The sequence below is a fragment of the Macaca fascicularis genome, chromosome 10 (assembly GCF_037993035.2).
Source record: "Macaca fascicularis isolate 582-1 chromosome 10, T2T-MFA8v1.1".
NCBI classification, from domain to species: domain Eukaryota; kingdom Metazoa; phylum Chordata; class Mammalia; order Primates; family Cercopithecidae; genus Macaca; species Macaca fascicularis.
Window position 1 is genome coordinate 2,063,793 of NC_088384.1, and position 22,556 is coordinate 2,086,348.

Genomic DNA, 22,556 nt, shown 5'->3' on the forward strand with positions numbered 1-22,556 from the left:
CACACATTGTTGCTGGGAGAATTAAGTGGGTACCGTCCATGCAACTCCACTGGGCAGAGAAAATTAGATGCTTGGCCTGGTCTCTCCTGACTCAGCTCTATGTACCTGTTCCTTTGTTTGTTTGAGTCTGTCTCCTTTCGCTGTAATAAACCGTAGCCATAACCGTAACTGTTTCTGAGTCCCGTGTGGTCCTCCCATGAATCATCAAAATCAAGGGTGAACTCAGGGACCCCCAAAACAGACATTCATATATATATATATATTCATTTAAAAATTCTTTTATATATATCCACGTAATTAGCATTTCTGAAAATTTATATTCTTTTGTTGACGTCTGTCAAAAGACCACAGATATCATTTCCCTTCAGCTTGAAAACTTTCTTAAGCAATATTCTGTAGGGGAAAAATCTACTTGCAATTTATTTTCTCAGTTGTGATTCATGTAAAAATATTTTGTTTTACCTTAACTTTTGAAGTTACTTTCTTTATGTGTGCATATGGGTTGACATTTTTCTCATTTAGAGATGTATTTCCATTGTCTCCTGATCTCTCTTGATTCTGATGAGAAATCAGAAATCATCGCATCATTGTTCCTCTGTGTGTAATGTATTATTTCTCACTGCCTGCTTTTAAGATTTTATTTTTGCCCTTGCATTTTAATAATTTGATCTTGCTGTGCCTTGGTGTTTCATTTTAATTATCTTGTTTGTGACTCATCAAAGTTATTATATTTGTAGATTCACCAAATTTGGGATTTTGGGGGCCACTTTCACCAACACACTTGGTGTGTTTTAAAATAATGTCCCTTCTTCAGTTGTTCTGTGCAGCTTGTTAATTGTGCTATTTAGATCTTTTCTTTTCTTAGCAGATTCCTTTTCTGCTTGTTCTGTCAGTTACTGAGAGTGGTATCTCCATCATTGCGGGTTCACATTTGCTTTCTTCACTTTGATACTACATTATGAGGTATAGAAACATTTTCAAACACAACTTCCTGGTGTCTTGAAAATTTTAGCATTATATAGTGGTCCTTTTTCTTCTTAATAATGCCTTTAATAACTTTAAAATGTATTTCCGATATTAATTTAACTAGATTCACTATATAATTTTTATCTTTCAACTTTCCTATGCTTTTATATTTTTCTTATTACTCTTTGGTATATTTTGGATACATGTCTCTGCCTGAATCTCATGTTGAATTGTAATTCCTGATGTTGGAGCTGGAGCCTGGTGGGAGATGGTTGATCATGCGGGTGGATTTTTTGTGAGTGGTTTAGCCCCATCCCCTCACAATAGTCCCCGTCCTCACAATAGCAAGTGATGTCTTGCAAGATCTGGCTGCTTGGAAGTGTGTGGCATTTCTTTCTTTCTCTCTCTCTCGCTCTCTCTCTCTTGCTCGCTCATGCTTTTGCCATGTGATGTGCCTGCTCCTCCACTGCCTTCTGCCGTGATTGGAAGCTTCTTGAGGCCTCCCGAGAAGCAGATGCCGCCATGATTCCTGTATAACCGGCAGAACCATGAGCCAGTTAAACCTTTTTTCTTTATAAATTACCCCGTCTCAGATATTTGTGTTTTTTTGTTTTGTTTTTTTTTTTAAGATGGAGTCTTGCTCTGTCACCCAGGCTGGAATGCAGTGGTGCAATCTCCGCTCACTGCAACCTCTGCCTCCCAGGCTCAAGCAATTCTCCTGCCTCAGCCTCCTGGGTAGCTGGGATTACAGGTGCCCACCACCATGCCCAGCTAATTTTTGTATTTTTAGTAGAGATGGGGGTTTCACCATATTGGCCAGGCTGGTCTCGAACTTCTAACCTCAGGTGATCCATCTGCTTCAGCCTCCCAAAGTGCTGGGATTTACAGGCATGAGCCACTGCACCCAACCCCAGATATTTCTTTATAGTAATGCAAGAATGACCTAACATACTCTTGTTAGTGAAATATAGTTGAATTTTATTGACTATAGTCTGATTGTTTTTGTCTTTCTGATGGAGTTTTTGTGCTGTGTACATTTGTGTGAGTTGGTAATAGATCTGACAGTGTAATCACTCTCATATGTTGTGTTTTTTTTCTAATCTTTCTTTAGTTGTTTTCCCTCCATTTTTACTTTATTCTGCAGTGAATTTTCCCCTTTAAAACTTTTCTCTAACAGTTTGGGCATTGTACACTATATTTCTATTATTTTGGTGATTAGTCTACAAATTTTGTCACTCATACACTTAATTAATCAAACTATAAAATCAATCTCCTAAGCCTTCTTCATGTATCACAGAAACCTCAGAATATTTTAGTCAACTCTGTCTGACTTATCTACCTTAGTTGTCAAAAATCCAATATTTCTTTTTTTGTAACTCCATGAGATATTATTACTCTAGTTTTGCAGAGGTAAGTTTATCCCACATTTCCCAATTTCTTTGCACTTCTTTCTTCTCTTCCACTTCAGACCTTCCTTCTGATAACGCTGTCCTTCTGTGTGAAATATATACTTAATTCTGTACCAATTTTAGATAGGGTATATTGGTGCACACCATGTGTATATTGGGTTTTCTGAAAAGTCTAAATTTCATCCTTGTTGAAAGATGTTATTTCCAGTGATAGACTTCTATATTAACAGTTATTTTATCTCAACACATTGTAGGTCTCATTCAGCCATCTTGTTGCTTCTGTTGCTGAGGCTGATAAATCAGCGTTTCGGCTAAACGTTCTTTGAAAGTAATTTCTCTTTTCTCCCCAGCTACTTTCAGATCTTCCCTTATCTTTGATGATCTATAATTTCACTATGATGTTTCTCTGTGCAAATTTTGTTCATATCTGTTCTGTTTGGAAGTAGTTGGCCTTTTTGATATGTTTAATTGATTTTATAGGGTTTTTTTTTTGGAAATTTACCAGTCATTATCTTTTAAAATACTGTCTCTGTCTCTTTTCATCTCCTTCTGGGAGTTCCAATGAAATGTGTGTTAAACCTTCTCACTCTGCCTTTGTGCTTCCTGACCCCTCTTAGTCTCCGTCTCTTTGTCTTAATGTCTTTTTGTATAATTTATTCTGATTTAATGTCTAACTTGTTAATTCTCCCTCCTTTCCTCATCCTCCTCCCTTTTCAGCTTTGCCTAATCAGGCATTAAATCTGTCCTGTGAATTATTAATTCCGACAGTGATGTTTTTCACTTTCAGGGGTTACATTTGCTTCTTTCAAACTCTGCTTGCTTGCTGCTCACCTTCACAATCTGTCTTTATCTCTTGGAACATGTTACTGGTCTGGGTCTTTTATTGTTTTTAATTCTCTTCATCATTTTTTCTGCCCGCTTTGCTCACTGTCCCTTTTTCCTTGTCTACTTTGTGATTCGGTTCACCAGGAAGTGCTTCCTGTTTTGAAACTTTTCCTATGAGATGTTCCATAGCCCTGGGATGGAAGTGGTTTGCTCCAGAGAGAATTTGTGTTTGTCTCTGTAAAAAGAAAATAAAATTTCATCGTGCCAAGGGGAAACGTTAAGCTCTAGAAGTGGAATCATATAACTTGGCTGTTTTTCTTCTCTGAGGTATGATCGTTGCTTCCTGACCTGTGTGTTGAGATGTTGTACGTGACCCCAACTACCTGTTCCTCATTCAAACTAGAGAGTAGACCTTTGTGGCTGTTACCTCTCTACACTAAAATGTTAGGCAACCCTCCAAGAGTGCAATCAAGAGTAGCGAATCAGGCCGGGGGCGGTGGCTCACGCCTGTAATCCCAGCACTTTGAGAGGCCAAGTTGAGCAGATCACTTGAGGTCAGGAGTTGGAGACCAGCCTGGCCAACATGGTAAAACCCCGTCTCTACTGAAAATGCAAATATTAGCTGGGTGTGGTGGTATGCACCTGTAATCCCAGCTACTCAGGAGGCTGAGGCAGTAGAATTGCTTGAACCCAGGAAGTGGAGGTTGCAGTGAGCCAAGATCATGCCATTGCACTCTAGCCTGGGGGCAAGAGCAAAACTCTGTCTCAAAAATAAAATAAAAATAAAAATAAAATAAAATAAAATAAAATAAAATAATAAAAAAAGAGTAGCCAGTCCAATCTCTCCTGTTTGTATTATGGAAAATGTCGTAACTGTTCAGCACCTCTGCTTTTGCCTATATAACTGGTCCTTCCTTTTCCCCACACGGGGAGCACTGCCCACATGGGGAGCACTGCCCACCATTCTTTGGTGTCCCATGTCCCTGGATGGCTGTCCTCACACTTTGTGCTTGAAGAAACCTGGATCCTGAGCAGTTTGATAATTTTAGGTTGACTTGTCTTTGGGGATTTGGAGGGAAATACAGTCCAGAGTCTCTTTAACATGAAAGCTTAGTTGACATGTTGTTTGGACCATGCAGTTAGCGAGTTTGGGCTGTTAATCCACACCAGAACTGACTTTTTGTTAAGAATACTTAGAGGGAAATTTTCCCTTCCTACACATTTAGAGACAGACCTCTTCCTGCACTGTCTTGTGGGGACTGGGCATTTGTATTTCACCTATAAGGTCCTGTTAGGGAGGGAGGGTCTCATGTGATGTCCCCATCTTGGAAAGATTCTGGTTTTGCCTTCTTTCTTTTAGAAGGCCCTGACAATTAATGTTTAAGTTCACCACAAATGACCTCAAGGTAAAAACTAGGTTTCGTGCTCTGCCCATCTCTTTTTTTTTTGTTGCCCTTTAGTTTTTGGCTCAGGCATTACTTGCTTTATTTGTTAGTTAATGGATGCACTTAATTAAAACAATTTTTATCTGATTTCTTTTTTTTGTCTTCAGGAGGCAGTCCAGATACTCACATTGCCAAACTGAAATCCTGGAGCAGAGTTTCTACAACTGTGAGTCACCATCCATTAATCGGTTATGAAATTGATTGAGAGAGTTGTTACTGATATTTTAAAACAGAGCAGAATGAAATGGAGCGGGACAGAAAATATCATAGTTCATCAGCCATAATAAGAGTAAGTAATCTGTCATTAAACTTTGAGTGTGGTGTACCCATATGATATGGTTTGGCTCTGTGTCTCCACCCAAATCTCTCCTGAATTGTAATCTCCATGTGTTGGAGGAGGGGCCTGGTGGGAGGTGATTGAATCAGCGGGGTGGAGTTTCCCCTTGCTGTTCTCCTGAGAGTGACTGAGTTCTCAGATCTGATGGTTTAAAACTGTGTGGCACTTCTCCCTGCATTCTCTCTCTTCTCCTGCCTCCATGTAAGATGTGCCTTGCTTGCCCTTCCCCTTCTACCACGACTGTACGTTTCCTGAGGCCTCCTCATCCATGCAGAACTGTGAATCAATTAAACCTCTTTTCCTTATAAAATACCCAGTCTCAGGTAGTTCTTTATAGCACTCTGAGAATGGACTAATACACCATATATGCATATGTGTGTTGGAAATAAGAGCTTGGAGTTGCAAGGAAAACAAGCACTCAAGCAAAAGACTTTTCAGCAAGGCAAATTTACTTCTGCAGAAGGGTGTTGCTCATGCTCTTGGCTGCTGCAAGAGCACACCAAAGAAAAGAGGGAAGGGGTTTTTATCTCTAATGCAGTCCCTACCTCTGTGTCATTCCCCCACGGGCTGGGGTTGGACTGCACAGTCTAAGCTGACCCAATTGGCTATTGTGAATTTTTTTCCCAAATAAGGAAGGGAAAGGGGGATGTGAGTTACAGATCGGGACTGGCGGGAAGAGTTGTTTACAAAGCAGGTAACTAAGCAGGTAACTAGGGGCGAGGAGGTACAAGGAAGTTGTTCTCAGGAACAAACAACAAGGAAGTTGAACAAGTTACACCTTTGAAGAGGAACTTCCTGCATCTAACATATGGGTAACTGGTTTCCATGTAAATGTATTTCTCACTCCTGGTAATATTGCAATTATCTCTATATGACAGCAGTGCTTCTCAAACTTGTGGTCACCAACCATCTGAGGATCTTGTTAAAATGCGTATTCTGACTCAGCAGATCCGTCAGGGGTGGGGCCTGAGATTCTGCATTTCCATCAAGCTGTCAGTAATGCTGCCCCTGCTCTTTTGGGGGGCACAAGAAAGGGCAGGCTCCCCGAACACACTGCGATGGCATCTCCGCCTGCTGCGGAAGAACCGGGGTTCTTTCTGCCCACTGCACAAATAAAGACCACGGCGTTGCTGTAAGGAAAGAGTTTAATTGAGGTGAGGCCAGTCACACCATGTGGGAGACGAGTTATTACTCAGATTGATCTCAACGAGGCTCCTGGATTAGGGGTTTTTCAAAGGTAGTTTGGGGGAAGGAGTGGAGGTAGCTGGGAAATGGGTGCTTGCTGCTGATTGGCTGGGATGGAGATGAAATCATAGGGGGTGGGAGTAGGGGTAGCTGGGGAAAAGGGTGCTTGCTGCTGATTGGCTGGGCTTAAATCATAGGAGTGGAGCTGAGGTAGCTGGAAAATGGGTGCTTGCTACTCCTTGGCTGGGGTGGAGATGAAATCACAGTGGGTGGGAGCTGTCTGCTAGAGCTGAGTTGCCTGTGGTTGGGGCCACAGAAGTGGTTGGCAGTTCCAGGTGGAACCATGTGGGTCAGACATGCAAAAAAACCTGAAAAGACATCTCAAAAGACCCGTCTTAGGTTCTACTCTAGTGATGTTATCTGCAGGAGTAACTAGTGAAATCGGATATCCTCTAGAATAATGGCTGGCAATCCTTTAAGTCTGTGCCTTAGCAGGACTCAGGTGCCTCTCCTTCACCTAGCCCGAGCCTCTCTCATTAGCTTTACAAAGGCAAAAGCTGTTGAACTTTGGGGACGGCCTATTATCATCTAAACTATAACCTAAAGGTCTTCCAAAGTTAGCTAGGTCTAAGCCAGGGACTGATTAAGGCAGCTTGAGAGCTAAAGGCAAGAGCGGGGTGGGTGACATCAGATCTCTTTCACTGTCATAATTTTCACATTGATAAAATTTCTGCAAAGGTGGGTTCACCTCCTTCATGCAGCTGGCACAGGACTCTGGGTCATGAATACAAGTGTTTAATACCCACAAGCCTGTCCTCCACAGATCCTTACTTGCAGCTCAGATCAGTGGCGCTCTTCAAGGAGTTGAATCTCAGAAGTACTCGGGTCATCTGGACACTCTCGCAGAGGTCTGAGTATGCAATGGATGTCCTCTCTATCCCATAATAATGAAACGTGCACTCAGAGCCGTCCTTCTAAGCCACCTTCTGAAACAGTGGGTGCCATTTATCTTCATGCACTCAGAGTCTTCTCTGCTGAAGACCTTTTTCTCTCTACAAGATGCGCATACCAACTCAACACTGAGGGCTAATAAAAATGCCCGATAAATTCAGAATACACCTTCAAACAAGAACACCATATGCAAATGGCGAAGCAATTCCATTGTTAAATGTTATTCCTGAAACACTTGTGTGAACAGAGCTATTTAAATTGTAGGTCCAGCATAATTGCTGTTGTGTTTTCTAGCAGCAACAAAGGCTGTAGCCAAATGGCTATAAAATATAACAGGCAGTGCTTCCTGCTTTTGTGTTCCAGTGTAAACTACTTGCATTACTATTTACATATCAATGCAAACTTCCTTTCGCTAAATCATGCAAATAGAATAGCAGGGTTCAGCACCGTCCAGGAATGGAACACTGGAGATCACTTTGCAAGCTATTTCTTTTTTATTTATCCCAGATCCCCAAACATTTGGGCTGGCCAGGCTTGTAATGCAATTACTGTGAGTCTCTGGCTCAAAAGTGCTGGTGTTTATTGTGCCCATTTGATCTGGCGTGGATTTAGAGATTAGAAGGCAAGAGATGACTTCAACCCCTTGCTGAATCGCTGGTACGCTGAGTGAAAGATGGGATTGATTGCAAAGCTGCTAGGGAATGCTAAAGTGGCCTGGAATTTTTTTTTTTTTTTTTTTTTAAGTTTAGGAATTGCATGAAGTCTTTACTCTGTATTCTTTTTACAGTCAGGAAAATCACAGTTTAGTTTCAGCACAAAATATGTAGTTATAAAGGGGATGGTCACTGTATTGGTTCGTTTAGTGCTGCTGTAACAAAATGTCATAGGCTGGGGGCTTATATGCAACAGAAGCTTATTTCCCACAGTTATGGAAGCTGGAGGTCCAAATGTTTAGGCTCATCTTGTATTTATTCTGCCCCTGCCTTGGAAACAGCGATTTTTTCGAAGAATGATGGTCTGTGTTAATGGGAATGATATTTAAGTACTATGATTTATACTCTTTGCTGTTGACTTAGTCAGTAATTCAAGACCTTTTCAAAAGACGAAGCTGGTGAATAGGCTTTCTTTTTTGAGATGGATTCCCATTTCGTCACCCAGGTTGAAGTGCAGTGGCATGATCTCGGCTCACTGCAACCTCTGCCTCCCGGGTTCAAGTGATTCTCCTACCTCAGCCTCCCAAGTAGCTGGGATTACATGTGTGCACCATGACGCCTGGCTAGTTTTTGTGTTTTTAGTATAGATGGAGTTTTGTGATGTTGGCCAGGCTGGCCTCGAACTCCTGACCTCAAGTGATCTGTCCACCTTGGCCTCCCAAAGTGCTGGAATGAACCACTGCACCCAGTCAGTGAATAGGCATTTTTTAAAGATAAAAATTCCTCATGACCTCTTGTGACAATTATTTTTCAAATTCAGGGCTACATTGTCTTTAATTTAATTTAATTTAAATTCACCAAATTAAATAATTAAATTAAAATTCACAAATAGGACGTTTGTATCTCCTTTCACTGAGGCCCCAATCCCATTTTTCACTGACAGAATTTTCCCCGCAGCACAAGCGTAGGAACCTTAGAATATCGGTCTCAGCACCGAGAAGCACTGTGATGATGGAAAATGGCTTCAGGCTTTTGTTTCTGCAGTGACTTTTGTCATGAGGGCAGATCTCACCGGGGCTGTGCAGCTGAATTTCTGTGTTTTAATGTTGTTTGCAGTAGTCACTCTTCCTGTATTTATGTCACCAACTAGATACCATTGGGTTCATTTATTTTATTTTACTTTCTAGTTTTAGATACTGCTTTTTAAGATTTCTTCTATTGTATTTTTCAATTTAGAATAACCCTCTGATGTGTTGTTATAGATTCCAATTCTGTCTTAAGGTTCTCCATCTTTTTCACCCATTTTCTCTATGTTCTTAAATATGTTCTTAAATAATGACAATTATTTTAAAATCTTGTCTGTTAACTCCAATATGAGAATCTCATGTGGGTCTTCTTCTATCATATATGTTTTATCACCCGTCATAGTTTCTTGCCTCTCTTCTTGTCTAGTAACTTTTTATTGTATGATTTTTGTAATCCTCCAATATCAGTAGAATATTCATTATTTTCTAGTGCACATGGAACATGCCCTGAGTCAGAAAACAAACCTTAACAAGTTGGGAAGAAGTTAAACAAAGTATGTTCTTGGACATCATTAGTATTTGATTTGGGAAATGTGAATTAAAACATCTTGAGGAAGCAGTGCACAGTTATTAGAATGGCCAAAATAGAGAGTACTGACAGTACTAAGTGCTGACAAGGATGTAGAGAAAATAGAACTTTCAGACATTGCTGGTAGGCATGCGAGATGGTGATGCCACTCTAGAAAATAGTTTTGCAGCCCCTTCTAAAGCTTACCATTCACTTGCCATATAACCTATTGATTCCAGTCCTAGGTGTTTACCCAAGCAGACTGAGAATTTTTTGTCCACATAAAGATCTCTATATCAATGTTTTTATATTGATTCATCATTGTTCAAAACCTAAAGCAGTTCACCAAAGAGGATATATGGGAGCAAACAAACTAAATACCCTTGAACAGGTGCATGGTTAAACAAACTTGGGCTGTGGAATGGAATACTACTTAGCAATGAAAAGGAATGAATGATTGATATACACACCACCTGGGCGAATCTCAGAGACATTCTGTCGAGTGAAAGAAGCCAGTATTAAATGGTTACATATTATGTGTGGTTCCATTCGTGTGATGTTCTAACTAAGACAAAACTACAGGGATGGAGAGCTGATCAGTAGTTGTCAGGGTTAGGGATAAAAGAGGTGTGACTATAAGGAGACATGACATGATAATTTTGCGGGCAATGGACTTGTCCTATGTTCTGGTTGTGGTGGTGGTCGGGTGAATCTCTACATGCTAAAACTCTTTGAAGTGTACACCATAACAGTCCATTTTACTATATGAAATTAAAAGTTAAAATTAATAAAATATCTATGAGCCACATCCCTGCACTTGTATTGTTTTTAGTCTGGTAGGTGAGACATAGTAAGAATGATCTGAATAATAATTGCACCATTAACTGAATGTCTGCTCCTAAGATCTCTGAGTGATATACACATGTTTAATTTCTAGTAAAGCTCCTTGAGTTAAGTATGATTATTTTAATTTTACCCACATGGAATTTGAAACTAAGTGAAGGCAAATAATTTGTCCAAGAGACAAGTCTTCAACTAGATCATTCCTGTGGGCTTTTGTACACGAGTGTCTTCAACTTAATGGAAACAAACCAAAGAGAAATGGAAACCAACCAATAAACAGAAATCTTCTTATTTCCCTTCAGCTAATTGTTTCCCCCCCACCCCCCCCACACACACACACACTGGTGCAAATCATAGTCCCAAAGACACAATCCCAAATGCCGTAATTCTGAATGCTGAAATCCCGAAAGACCCAAATCCCCAGAGTCTAAAAACCCCTAACGTCCAAAATCCCCAAAGTCACAATCCCCAAACGTTAAGATCCCGAATGGCTGAAATCCTGAAAGCCGTTTTCCGGGGAAGGGATTGGTGCGTTTTCGGTTGTGTGTAGGGTTGTTGCATCGTGTTAATCAGGGAGAACTACTACCTTGCTACTGTCATTATTTGAAAATCTATATGGTTTAAAGAGACGCATATGGCTGCTGAGCGGACAAGGAGCGACCTTACAGGCTTCATTTTAGCTGTCGGCCTCACTGGACTAAGGAGTACCTAAAAGTGTGGTGGGTGTGTCCGTGAGGGCGTTTCCGGGGGAGATGGGTGTGTGGATCTGGGCGGACTGCACGCGGAAGATTTGCCCTGCACGTCGGTGAGCACCGTCCCGTTGGCCAGGGCCTACAGAGAACACGTGTGGAAGGTGATGGGGAAGGTGAACTGGTGTCTCTCCGAGAGCTGGGACAGATTTTTCTTCTCCTGACCCGGACATCAGAGCTCCAGGCGTGCTGGCTTTGGCTCCAGGACTTACACCGTAGGCCCCAGGTCCTGAAGCTTTTGGCCTCAAACTGAGAGTTACCAGCCGCTCCCCTGGTTCTGAGGCCTTTTGACTTGGGCTGGGCCACACTGCCGGCTTTTCAGGGTCTCCAGCTTGCAGACGGCCTGTTGTGGGACTTACCAACCACCATAATTGTGGGAGCCAATTCCCCTAATAAATTCTCTCTCATATATAGGTATTCATATCTCACTGGTCTGTCTTTCTAGAGACCCCTGAATAATACAGATTTGATATTGGAGAAGCTGGATATTAATTTTTCTTACTGTATTCCTTACAACATAACAGAAGAGACCTGCAAAATTTCTCCCTCGCAAAAAGGCTGTGGTCATCTAAGTGGACGATGCTACTTAACAGTGGAAGATAAAAGTTCAGAAGCTAATTATTATCGGTGCCTCAAAAGCAGAAAATTGCTTAATTGCAGCGACTGAGCAGTAACTGGGCTTTCGAATGGACAGCAGACATTTACACGATTTGCAGACCACAGCCACAGTCTAGACACACATGCGGCAAGTGTCTTGAAGATCACAGAAGCAAAAAGGCTGGCAACAAACGTGAGGAGTCTCTCCTGCCAAACTGTTCTGCGGTGTAGGACTCCCGCCTCTTCACACATGGAGCCAGTTTGGTCTTCTGTTTATTTCGTCTTCACGTCATTTCCAATACTGGAGGTATAATTTGTGCAGAGAACTCTAGATAATTCTTTTTTTTTTTAAGCCTGGGGTGGTGATGCTTGCCTGTAATCCCAGCTACTAGGGAGGTCGAGGCAGGAGAATCGCTTGAACCCCGGAGGCAGAGGCTGCAATGAGCTGAGATTGCGCCGCTGCACTCCAGCCTTGGAGACAGTGTGAGACCCCATTTCAAAAAACAAAAACAAAAACAAAAATGAAATGTGACCCTATTCCCTGGAATTAATTGTTCTTTGTCATCCCCAGCTCCCCTCCTCTGTTCAGTGGGGCCGTGGGTCCTGTTGTTCTCTGCAGCTGTGACGTCTCCACCGTCTTCCATCTCCCCATGTCTTCTTCAGCTTCTACCTATCCAACCAATGTCAGATTTTTCATTATGAGCGGACAGGGTTCACACCACGATTATACCTTCTTACTGCACGCTGTGTGCATTTCACTGTTATTGATGATGGATTACTGTATGGGTGCTCCCCAGGCTGGAAGCTCACGAGGGCTGGCCCGTTTCTGTCGTGCACATGGGTGGGAACAGGGCTGGCATGTGGCACACACTCAGTAAGCGTCTGTGGAGTAATTAGATGAGTATAGAAAAGAACAAAACCCATCAAACCTGCGTGGGATGGAGCCCACATTTCAAGCCAGTTCTCATTGGCCACAAAGTCAGGCTATTTCCATTTCGAATCAGACAAAAGCGAACATCATGAGACTCCATGTGTAAGGAATGGAGAGTGAAACGGCACAACACACCTCCCTGTGCTGCCCATCTGGCCCCACCTGGCCGGTTGCCAAAGAAGTCACCATGGACCCATCTGTGGTGCTGGCTGTGACCTGCAAAGCCACCTCCCACCCACACTCATTTGTTGACTCACTCACTCCTTCTGGGCTCTTCTTGTTGGTGATTTTGAGAAATAACATGAAATGCCATAAAGACAGAAGCCACAGGAGCAAGAAGAGAAGTACTGTGGGTTGTTGGCATGGCAGGGAGTCTAATATGTCCTGGTTCAATGTCTTGTCCATTGTCATCATCATGACCATCATTACCATCACTGATGAGGCAGGGCTGCTGCATCCATCCCCCCATCCAGCAGGGCTAATCCAGCAGGGTTAGCCACAGCTTAGGCCTATGACAGCAAAGGGGTTGCAATGCCCTCTTATTATTTGAAGTTTAAGTATGTGGGGTACTTGGCATGCTTTTTACATGGGTTTCTTCATTTAATGTCTATGGATGGGATCATTATTATTCCCATTTTACAGGGAGGAAACTGACAGGTGCAGAGGTTCATTATCATGCTCAAGATCACATGGTTAAAGGAGGCATCTGAGATTAGAACCTGTGTTGGGTGGACTCAAGATTATGTGATCAATATCACTACCCCAGATCAACGAGTTTTCTCCTGGAAATCACTTAGATTCGAGGCTGGGATGGCTCAGAGTTGTTGTTGTTGTTGTTCTTCTTCTTCTTTTTCTCCTCCTCCTCCTCCTCCTCTTCCCCCTCCTCCTCCTCCTCCTCTTCCCCCTCCTCCTCTCCCTCTTCCTCCTCCTCCTCCTTCTTCTTCTTCTTCTTGAGACAGAGTTTCGCTCTTGTTGTCCAAGCTGGAGTGCAATGGCCCAATCTCATCTCACTGCAACTCCTGCCTTCTGGGTTCAAGTGATTCTCCTGCCTTAGCCTTCTGAGTAGCTGGGATTACAGGCACGTGCCACCACACCTGGCTATTTTTTTTCTTTTTGTATTTTTAGTAGAAACAGCATTTCACCATGTTGGCCAGGCTGTTCTTGAACTCCTGACCTCAAGTGATTGGCGATTGAACTTTTAGTTGGGTGTGGGACTATAAGGTTTCTGAAAAACTAGTAGGGTCTTAACACATGAGATATTGATGGCCTAGGATCAACCGGGGTGAACGAGGATAGTGTTGGGGCTGACCCGAAGCGGGGGAAGGGTGGGATGAGGAATGGGCCACTCAGGGTTCAGTTAAACTCCGCTTACAGGAACAGTATTCAGGGAAGAGTGAGTAGACCTGGGCTGTGAAAGGCTGGGCATCCATAAAGGCTGGTGGGTAGCAGAGCACCTGAGAGCTATAGATTCAGATGAGCCCAGGTAGGGGTCCAAGCTCTGCTGTGTAACCTTAGAATGGTCATCATACTTCTCCAAGACTTGGTTTCGCTATCTGGAAAGTCAGCACACTGGGAGACACTGGTTTCCAGGTCTGCTGTGCACACAGGAGGGGATGAGGCAGCTGGAGCAGGCGTCTGTGACACAGTAAGGGTGAGATCAGTGGGGACGGTCTTGGCTTCTTGCAGTAACCAGAAACCTCAGATCTCTGTGGGTTGACGTGTCAAAAGCTTATTTCTCACTCAGGCAAATCCAGGCCAGTCCCTCTGTCTCTCAGGTAATCATCCCCCATGACTTGGCTCAGAATTCCTCAGGCTGCTCTGACCCTAAGCACCCTCCATGTAAATCTAGGATTGCGGTGGCCAGGCAGCAGAGCACTGGGGGAATCACACCAGCGAGCGAGGGCTCTGGCCCCGAATGGCTTGTCCCGCAGCTGCTCAGGACCATCACAGAGCTAGACACATGGTCCCACCAGCTGCAAGGCGGTGGGAGGCATGATGGCCCCTCGAGCCCAAAGGGACGAGAGAATTGAGCGTAGGGCGGCATGGAGAGCTCTAGCCCACGCCTCAGCTCCTGCTAGTCAGGGTTGCTTCAGGTTTTGTTGTGACTGTTGTAAAACCAATAAAAATGCTTGAAACTATAATAATGTGGGTTTTGTTAAGCCATGTCTGAATGTTCCTGCATCACGCTGGTCCTTTGAAAGTCGCTCCAGTTGGCCGTGCTTCTGAGGCATAAAGAAAGGAGTGAGTGTGGGACGTGGGTCGTGGAGTTGGAGGGACACAGAGAGGTCAGGTTTAGAGGAGTGGCCAGAGGGCTCTGAGGCCAAACCGACCTCCGCTAGAGAACCAGTGCGTGGGGCCTTTATCAGTTGAGAGACTCCGAGTAAGTTACTCCAGGCCTCTGAGTGTTGTCTGCATTTAACATTTTGCTGGGGTTGCAACCTGATTTCAAGACTTTAAAAATCTTGATGAGAAGTGAAAGCTTTTATTTATAATGTGCAAATGGCTTTCAACCTCAAGAGACAGACCCAGCCAAACCACATTGAGGCTGATTATAACTTGGTTTCGAGAAAATTAGCAGGACTGGCCTTACATGATAATTTAACCAAGGAGTTACTTGACGTGTTCTACTTGACAATGTAAAAAAAAAAAATTAAATTGTTTAAATTGGTGTAGCTCAGCCAGAGCTGAGCACTTCTTGCATTTTTTTTCTTGGAAGTTGTGTAGGCGAAAAATACATCTGGGCCTAATCGAAACTTAGGTGAACTGGGGTGTGCGGTAAAGTTGGTCCTCCAGGAGTTAGGCACAATTTTATCCTAATAAGCACTTGTAAGATCTGTGCACATAAGGCCATGAGGCCGCCTTCTTGAATTTTGAAATTGGCCCAGGTGAGTTCACACATAGAGGTGGAAAGAGTGATAGGGGGTGCAGGTCCCCAAGATGTCACTGTGAGGGGGGGAATGAGAGTCCGGAGATGTGGCCTTAGGTGGCAGATTTCAGCACCGAGGACAGAGCCCAGTGGTGCATGGGAGGCGGAGACCTCCAAGAGTGTGAGATTTTCCTGGAGCTAAAGGAGAAAGAGTTTGGAAGGCGTGGTGTAAATTAAAAGGATATGCTCCACTCTGGGCGTCTTCCTGTGCCTCAGTTTCCCCTGTTACCCCCACAGTCATTCCTTTGCCTACCCCCGGGGGCCGCATCAAGTATTCAACAAAAATAGGTCTCTGTTAGACATCAAGAGTCTGTCGTCAACCTAGTCTCCCAGATGGGAAGCTGGCAGCGTTTCCGAGAAGACAGCTCTATTTGAGGCATCTCAATGGTTATGAGAGTGAGGCCAGAAGATGTCACACAGCATGGGATATACCTGGTGTGAGGAGGGAGCTGTGCCTTTGTTCTGTCCCCACCGAACAGTGCTCTTGGACATCTGTGCTGATGTGGACACGCTGTTCCACGCTCACCTGCCCCTCAGAGGTCCTCTGATTGTCAGAACTCCACTGACTCGAGAGAAACAGTTGGAATAAGGGCACAAGGAAATCTATTGTAAATTAATAACGACAAATTCAAACAGATGGAGAAATGAGAAGCTAATCAAAGTGCAGATCAAAGAAGTGGAAAATGAAGATTAAGGATCTGAAGCTCTTGCAGGCATCTCGGCAGTTTCTGCTGTTTGCAGCTTTTCAATTGCCCTTTGCACCATTTCCGTGATGTCTTTTCAGTGAGTCACGTTCCTTCCAATACCACCAGTCTCCGAATCTCCTCACAGCTGGGGGAGGTGAAGCTGATTAACTCCCAACTTCCAACCATCACATCAGGGAAGATGAGTCCCAAGTAAAACTGGGCAATTTTGGAATTCAGCAGTGACATCAAAGAACAGAGGGTGTCTGAACACAACTGAGGGGAAGGGAAATGTTTGAGTGTGTTTTCAAAATTGGTGTTTGGCATTTGGGTAAAATGAATCTTTCAATCTGTAACTTAAAGTCCTGACAACAGAGACAAGTCATCATGACTCTCGATCCTTCCAGCAGGTTCACACTGGTGACTCTATCTGGGTTTTCACAAGGTGTCACCGGATTTACATTTTCCAATTTCAGTGTACATGAAAAAATAATCAATGTGATGTTCTCTGCCATATGATGTCCCTGGTAGGCTGCATAAGAATCTAAATTCAATCCTGCCTTTCCCCATATGCCCCACCACAGGCAGATACAGGCATGCTCATTTTTGCATTGGAATGTGAGTCTATGAACATAGGATCCTGCTTTCAGAGTAAGAGCAAATGGTCCTTGAGCAGTGAGTCTCAAACAGGGGCTACTGTGACACCAGGGGATATATGGAAATGTCTGGAAATATTACAGGTTGTCACAACTAGAGGGGGCAGTTGCTACTGGCATCTAGTGGGTGGAGGTCAGGGAAGTTACTAAATGTCCTATAGTGCACAGGGCAACTTCCCACAACAAAGAATTATCCAGACCTCAGATATCAGTAGTGCCAAGATAGAGAAATCTTGTCCTAGGATAATCGTCCACAGACAGTAAAAGATAATTCATTAGTTGATGGTAGTGATGGTAGATGATGGTGATGATCATGTCAGTGATGATAGTGATGGTGAAGGTGATGATGATGATGGTGATAGTGATAATTATAGTGGTAGTGATGATAACAATGGTGATGGTGGTGATGATGGGGATAATGATAATGGTGATCTTGATGGTAGCGATGATAATAATGAAGGTGATGATGATAATGGTGATGATAGTGATAATGATGGTGATGATTATGATGGTGATGGTGATAATGGTGATGTGATTATGGTGATTGTGATGATGATGGTGGTTCACTAGTCTGAATGCTGGAAAGGTGAACCTGCCTCTTGAGACTACTGGCTTGATAGCTTGCAGGACATCCCAGCAGAGCCCAGGGAGAGAGTTCTTGGGAAAGCCTGGGATGACCCCATGGAGCTGGTGGTGCATATGGGCTGAAGTGTGACACAGACTAGTGATAGTTAATAGTTATGGCGATAGTGATGGTGATAATCATAGTGATGGTGATAGTGGTGATGGTGATGATGATAGTGATGATGGTGATAGTGATGGTAATAGTGATAGTGATGATGATGATGACGGTAACAATGGTGATGGTGGTGACGATGGTGATGGGGATAATAATGGTGATGGTAATGATAATGAGTGATGATGGCGATGATGATGGTGGTGATCGCGATGATGGTGGTGATGGTGATGATGATGGTGGTGATTATCATGGTTATGGCGATAGTGATGGTGATGATAGTGATGATAGTGATGATGGTGATGATGATAGTGGTGATGGTGATAGTGATAGTGATGGTAGTGATGATAGTGATAATGATGATGGTGATAACAATAGTGATGGTGTTAATGATGGAGATGATGATGATGGCAGTGATAATGAGAGTGATGATGGTGACAATCATGGTGATAATGACAGTGATGGTGATGATGGTGGTGATGATTATGGTGATGGTGGTAGTGATGGTGATGATCATGGTAATAAACATGTAGACTGAAGGTAAAATGTTCTCATCCATGATTTGAATGCCCCAAAGTTGGCTCCCTCTTATGGGGCATCTTTGTGGGCTTCTAGACACCTGCTCTGCCCACTGTATGTTTCAAGCCTGCCCCTTCTCTGAAGCAAGTACAATGCAGGCCACACATTCTCTGACAGAGCTTATGTGCCCCTCAAACTCTGCTCATGTGGTCTGCACCTTAGGGTCTCGCTACACACTGTACTCTTGGCTGAGGGTCTTTCTGGGACTCTAACCTGACTATGGTGCATGAGGCCCCTTTGTCTTTGCCCCACAGACTCTGGAGGGGAGTCCTCTCTGCTGTATGGGAGGCCCTCCTCCTTCTCAAGGGTCCTAGGGTAGGCTTCTGCAGCCAGTCTTGAACTTTCAGTGGCTCTGGGCCAGAGTCTTCAGCCGGTGTGCACCACCAGCTCCAGGGGGTCATACCAGGCTTTCCCAAGAACTCTTTCCCTGGGCTCTGCTGGGATGTCCTGCAAGCTATCAAGCCAGTAGTCTCAAGAGGTAGGTTCACCTTCTTTCCAGCATTCAGACTAGGACCAGTGGCCTCTTTCCTCCCTCCCCATGTGTAGAGATAAGGAGAAATGCCACACAACTCTCTACTCCATGAACATACTCTTTTCTTTCAATGACCCACCTGCCTTCTCCTTCAGACCTAGGCTCTGGGTTGAGAGTTTCAAAATTCAGGTGTACAGGGATGATCCTGGCCATCTGTAAAGCAGGGTCTTCAGCTGTTGGGCCTCAGACTCAGTAAGAACATCATGGAAAGGTTCTACTTAACGTTCATTGTGGGCGTCACTCTCAGGTTCAAGACAAATGGGTTGCACATCTCTATTTAATCTTGAGTACTCACCTGTTTTTTTGGTTTGTTTGTTTCAGGCACTGAGCTGACCATGTTCCCAAACATTCTTGCTCATGTACACGGTGCACAGTAACTGTGCATAGTTTTGGATCTATTCTCAATAAATCTAAACTTCATCTAATGGAAATTAGACATCATTACTTAGACATCATTACTCCCACTATGCAAGTAGAGAAACTGAGGCTCCAAGCTATGACTTTCTCAAGTGTATGTTCACTCTTTGAAACGTGCCCGAAAGTGCAGTTGACGCCTGTGCTAGTTAATGTGTCAGTGTGAGTGGGTCGTGGGATGCCCAGATTAAACATTGTTTCCGGGTGTGTCTGTGAGTTTGTTTCAGGATGAGGTCCGTATTTGAGTCAATGGATTCAGAAGAGACAGCTGCCCTTCCCAATGTGGGCAAGCATCATCCAAGCCACTGAAGCTCTGAATAAAGCAGAGGCAGATGAAGGAGAAATTCATCCACTTTCCTCTGCTTCACTAAGCTGGGACATCTCATCTCATCTTCTCCAGTCCTTGGACTGGGATTTACACCATTGATCCTCCTGGTTCTCAGGCCTTTGGACTCAGACTAAATTATAGCACTGGCTTTCCTGGGTCTCCAACTTGCAGACCACATATTGTGAGACTTCTCAGGCTCCATGAGAAGGAGCCAATTCCTGATAATTATCTATCTATCTATCTAGCTAGCTAGCTAGCTAGCTAGCTAGCTAGCTAGCTAGCTATTCCTGATAATTATCTATCTATCTATCTATCTATCTATCTATCTATCTATCTATCTATCTATCTATCTATCCATCCATCCATCCATCCTATCATCTATCTAATCTATCAGCCTAATCTATCTATCTATCTATCCATCCATCCTATCATCTGTCTATCTAATCTATCAACCTAATCTATCTATCTATCATCTATCCTGTCTAATCTATCCTATCTAATCTGTCTATCCATCTATCTAATCTATCCTATTATCTATTTAATCTATCTTTTATCTATCTATCTATCTATCTATCCGTCCATCCATCCTATCATCTGTCTATCTAATCTATCAACCTAATCTATCTATCTATCTATCTGTCTATCTGTCTGTCTGTCTATCTATCCATCCATCCATCCATCCATCCTATCATCTGTCTATCTAATCTATCAACCTAATCTATCTGTCTATCTATCATCTATCCTGTCTAATCTATCCTATCTAATCTGTCTATCCATCTATCTAATCTATCCTGTTATCTATCTAATCTGTCTAATCTATCATTTATCTATCTATCTATCCATTCATCCATCTAATCTGTCGTCTAATCTATCAATCTGATCTATTTGTCTATGTGTCTATCTAATCTATCATCTATTTAATCTATCAATCTATTTACCTATGTGTCTATCATCTATAACATCTGTCTAATCTATCCTGTCTAATCTATCCATCTATCTAATCTATCCTATTATCTATCTAATCTATTATCTATCTATCTATCTCATCTATCTACTATATATCTAATATATGTATCACCTATTTAATCTATCTGTCTATCTGATCTATTATCTAATCTACCATATCTATCAAATCTATCATCTGTGTATGTATGTATGTATGTATCTATCTTTACCTATCAAATCTATCAGCTATCTATCTAATCTATCTACTATGTATCTGTTGTCTGTCTGTCTGTCTATCTATCTGTCTGTCTGTCTATCTATTCTATCATCTATCCAGTCTATGCTATCTAATTATCTATCAATCAATCATCTAAGCTATCTTTCTATCTATCTAAGCTATCTATCATGTATCTATTCTATCATGTATCTAATGTATCATCTATATGTCTAATTTATGCTGTCTAATCTATCATCTATCTATCTTATCTATTCTCTCTCTCTCTCTTTCTGCCTATCTAACCCATCTATCCCCTACTGGTTCTGTTTCTCTGGAGAACCCTGGCTAATTACAGTGTCACTCTGGGTATGTGTGGAATTGTCTGCTCATAATTTCAGCCTCAACTTCGTTGCCTTTTACTGTTTCCTTCTGCAAATGCACTTCACAGTCTCTTCAGCGTGGCTAAGAGCAGACGTATCTGCCATGTCTGGTAGTGAAAACTGTGCAGTCCCTTCGTTCAGTGCTAAGCCTAACTTTTTGTTATATACATTTATATAAACTCATGAATGACAGTTGGGTGACAGTGATGCTGTCTCCCATGAGACCACATCAAGAGAGTGCTGAGCGCAGGCTGGGGATGCTGGGGGAGGAGACGCCTCCTGGAAGCCACAGTAGGGGTCCCAGTGCTTTGACTCGGTTTGACTAGGAAAGAGACTTAAGCAATTTTCTCAGTATCCCCAATTCTTTCATTTCCTGGAATTCATCTAAATACGAGACACGTTCCTTTCTTACTCTAGGTGTCCGTAAGACATACTTAAAAACAGTCAGTACGAGTATTTCAGTATAGAGAATCCATCTCTATCTATCTGTCTGTCTATCTATCTATCTGTCTGTCTGTCTGTCTGTCTATCTATCTATCTATCTATCTATCTATCTATCTATCTATCTATCTATCTATTTTTTTGAGACAGAGTCTCACTCTGTTGCCCAGGCTGGAGTGTAGTGGTGTAGTCTCGGCTCACAGCAACCTCTACCTCCCGGGTTCAAGCGATTATTGTGCTTCAACCTACCTAGTAGCTGGGATTACAGGTGTGTGCCACCACACCCGGCCAATTTTTGTATTTTTTCCTAGAGATGAGGTTTCACTATGTTAGCCAGGCGGGTCTTGAACTCCTGGCCTCAAGTAATCCACCTGCCTTGGTCTCCCAAAGTGCTGGGATTATAGGTGTGAGCCACCACGCCCAGTCAGAGAATCTTTAGATATTTATAGGAGAAGATGCAGGCTGTTTTGGGAGAATTAATCATGTGTAATCCAAGGCTTTGGATGGCAATTGGTGAGAGAGTTTTCAACGTAGTTATTTTTAAAAACCAAGGCAAACCAAAGGGCATTCCTAGATAATGTGAGGCACTAACAAATCTAGCTATGGACACTCATTCTTGCTCATTTGTTCACACCTCCATTCCAGTCTGATTGGCCACCAAGGACTTCCCTGGCTGCCCTGTCTAAAATAGGACCCTCCTCGTCCCTGCCAGGAGCCATTCTCTTGCTTTGTGTTCTTCCCAGCACGACTCAAGTGGTGCTTCCCAGTAGCATGTAAGTTCCCTGAGGAGCAGAAGCTGTTTTACTCACAACCGTCTCCCCAGGGGCTGGAAGGGCACTGGCACAAAGTGGGGTCTCTAGGAATATTATATTCTGGCAGTGAATAAAAAGAGTACGTGATGAGTGGGCCGTCGTATTTCACATCACAGGTGCTCCCGAAGTTCAGAGAAAGGAGAGAGTAATGTTTCCTGGGAAGCCAGCCGACAGTCCCCTCCTAAAGCAGATGTGTGCTGAGTCGGAAGGTTGGGCCAGCTTCAGGTGAGGAGGAGCAGGGAAAAGGATCAAGGGTGTTCTGAGAGGGCAGCAAGGACTTCAGCCACAGTGTGAATGAAGGTCAGAAGAACCTTATGAGGCACTGGCCAGTTCCTGCCAAATGACTTGTGATGGGAAATCCACCAGAATGTTTGCGTCTCTTCAGTGTGAATAATAAATGTAGGATGTGCACGTTCACAGGGC

General features: G+C 43.1%; 1 long non-coding RNA gene across 4 annotated transcripts in view; it reads left to right on the forward strand.

The window, feature by feature from the left end:
- The window catches only part of LOC123567179 (uncharacterized), a 164,318-nt gene that overhangs the window by 38,165 nt on the left and 103,597 nt on the right, over positions 1–22,556 (forward strand). Inside the window, exons 2-4 of one of the 4 annotated variants that reach the window (XR_006689988.2) lie at positions 4,753–4,934; positions 21,967–22,094; positions 22,250–22,358. This is a non-coding gene — a long non-coding RNA (uncharacterized lncRNA). Of the gene's footprint in view, positions 1–2,756; positions 3,528–4,752; positions 4,935–21,966; positions 22,095–22,249; positions 22,359–22,556 lie in introns of those variants that run through there. The other 3 variants (XR_012418604.1, XR_010578279.1, XR_012418603.1) reach the window with 3 other exon arrangements.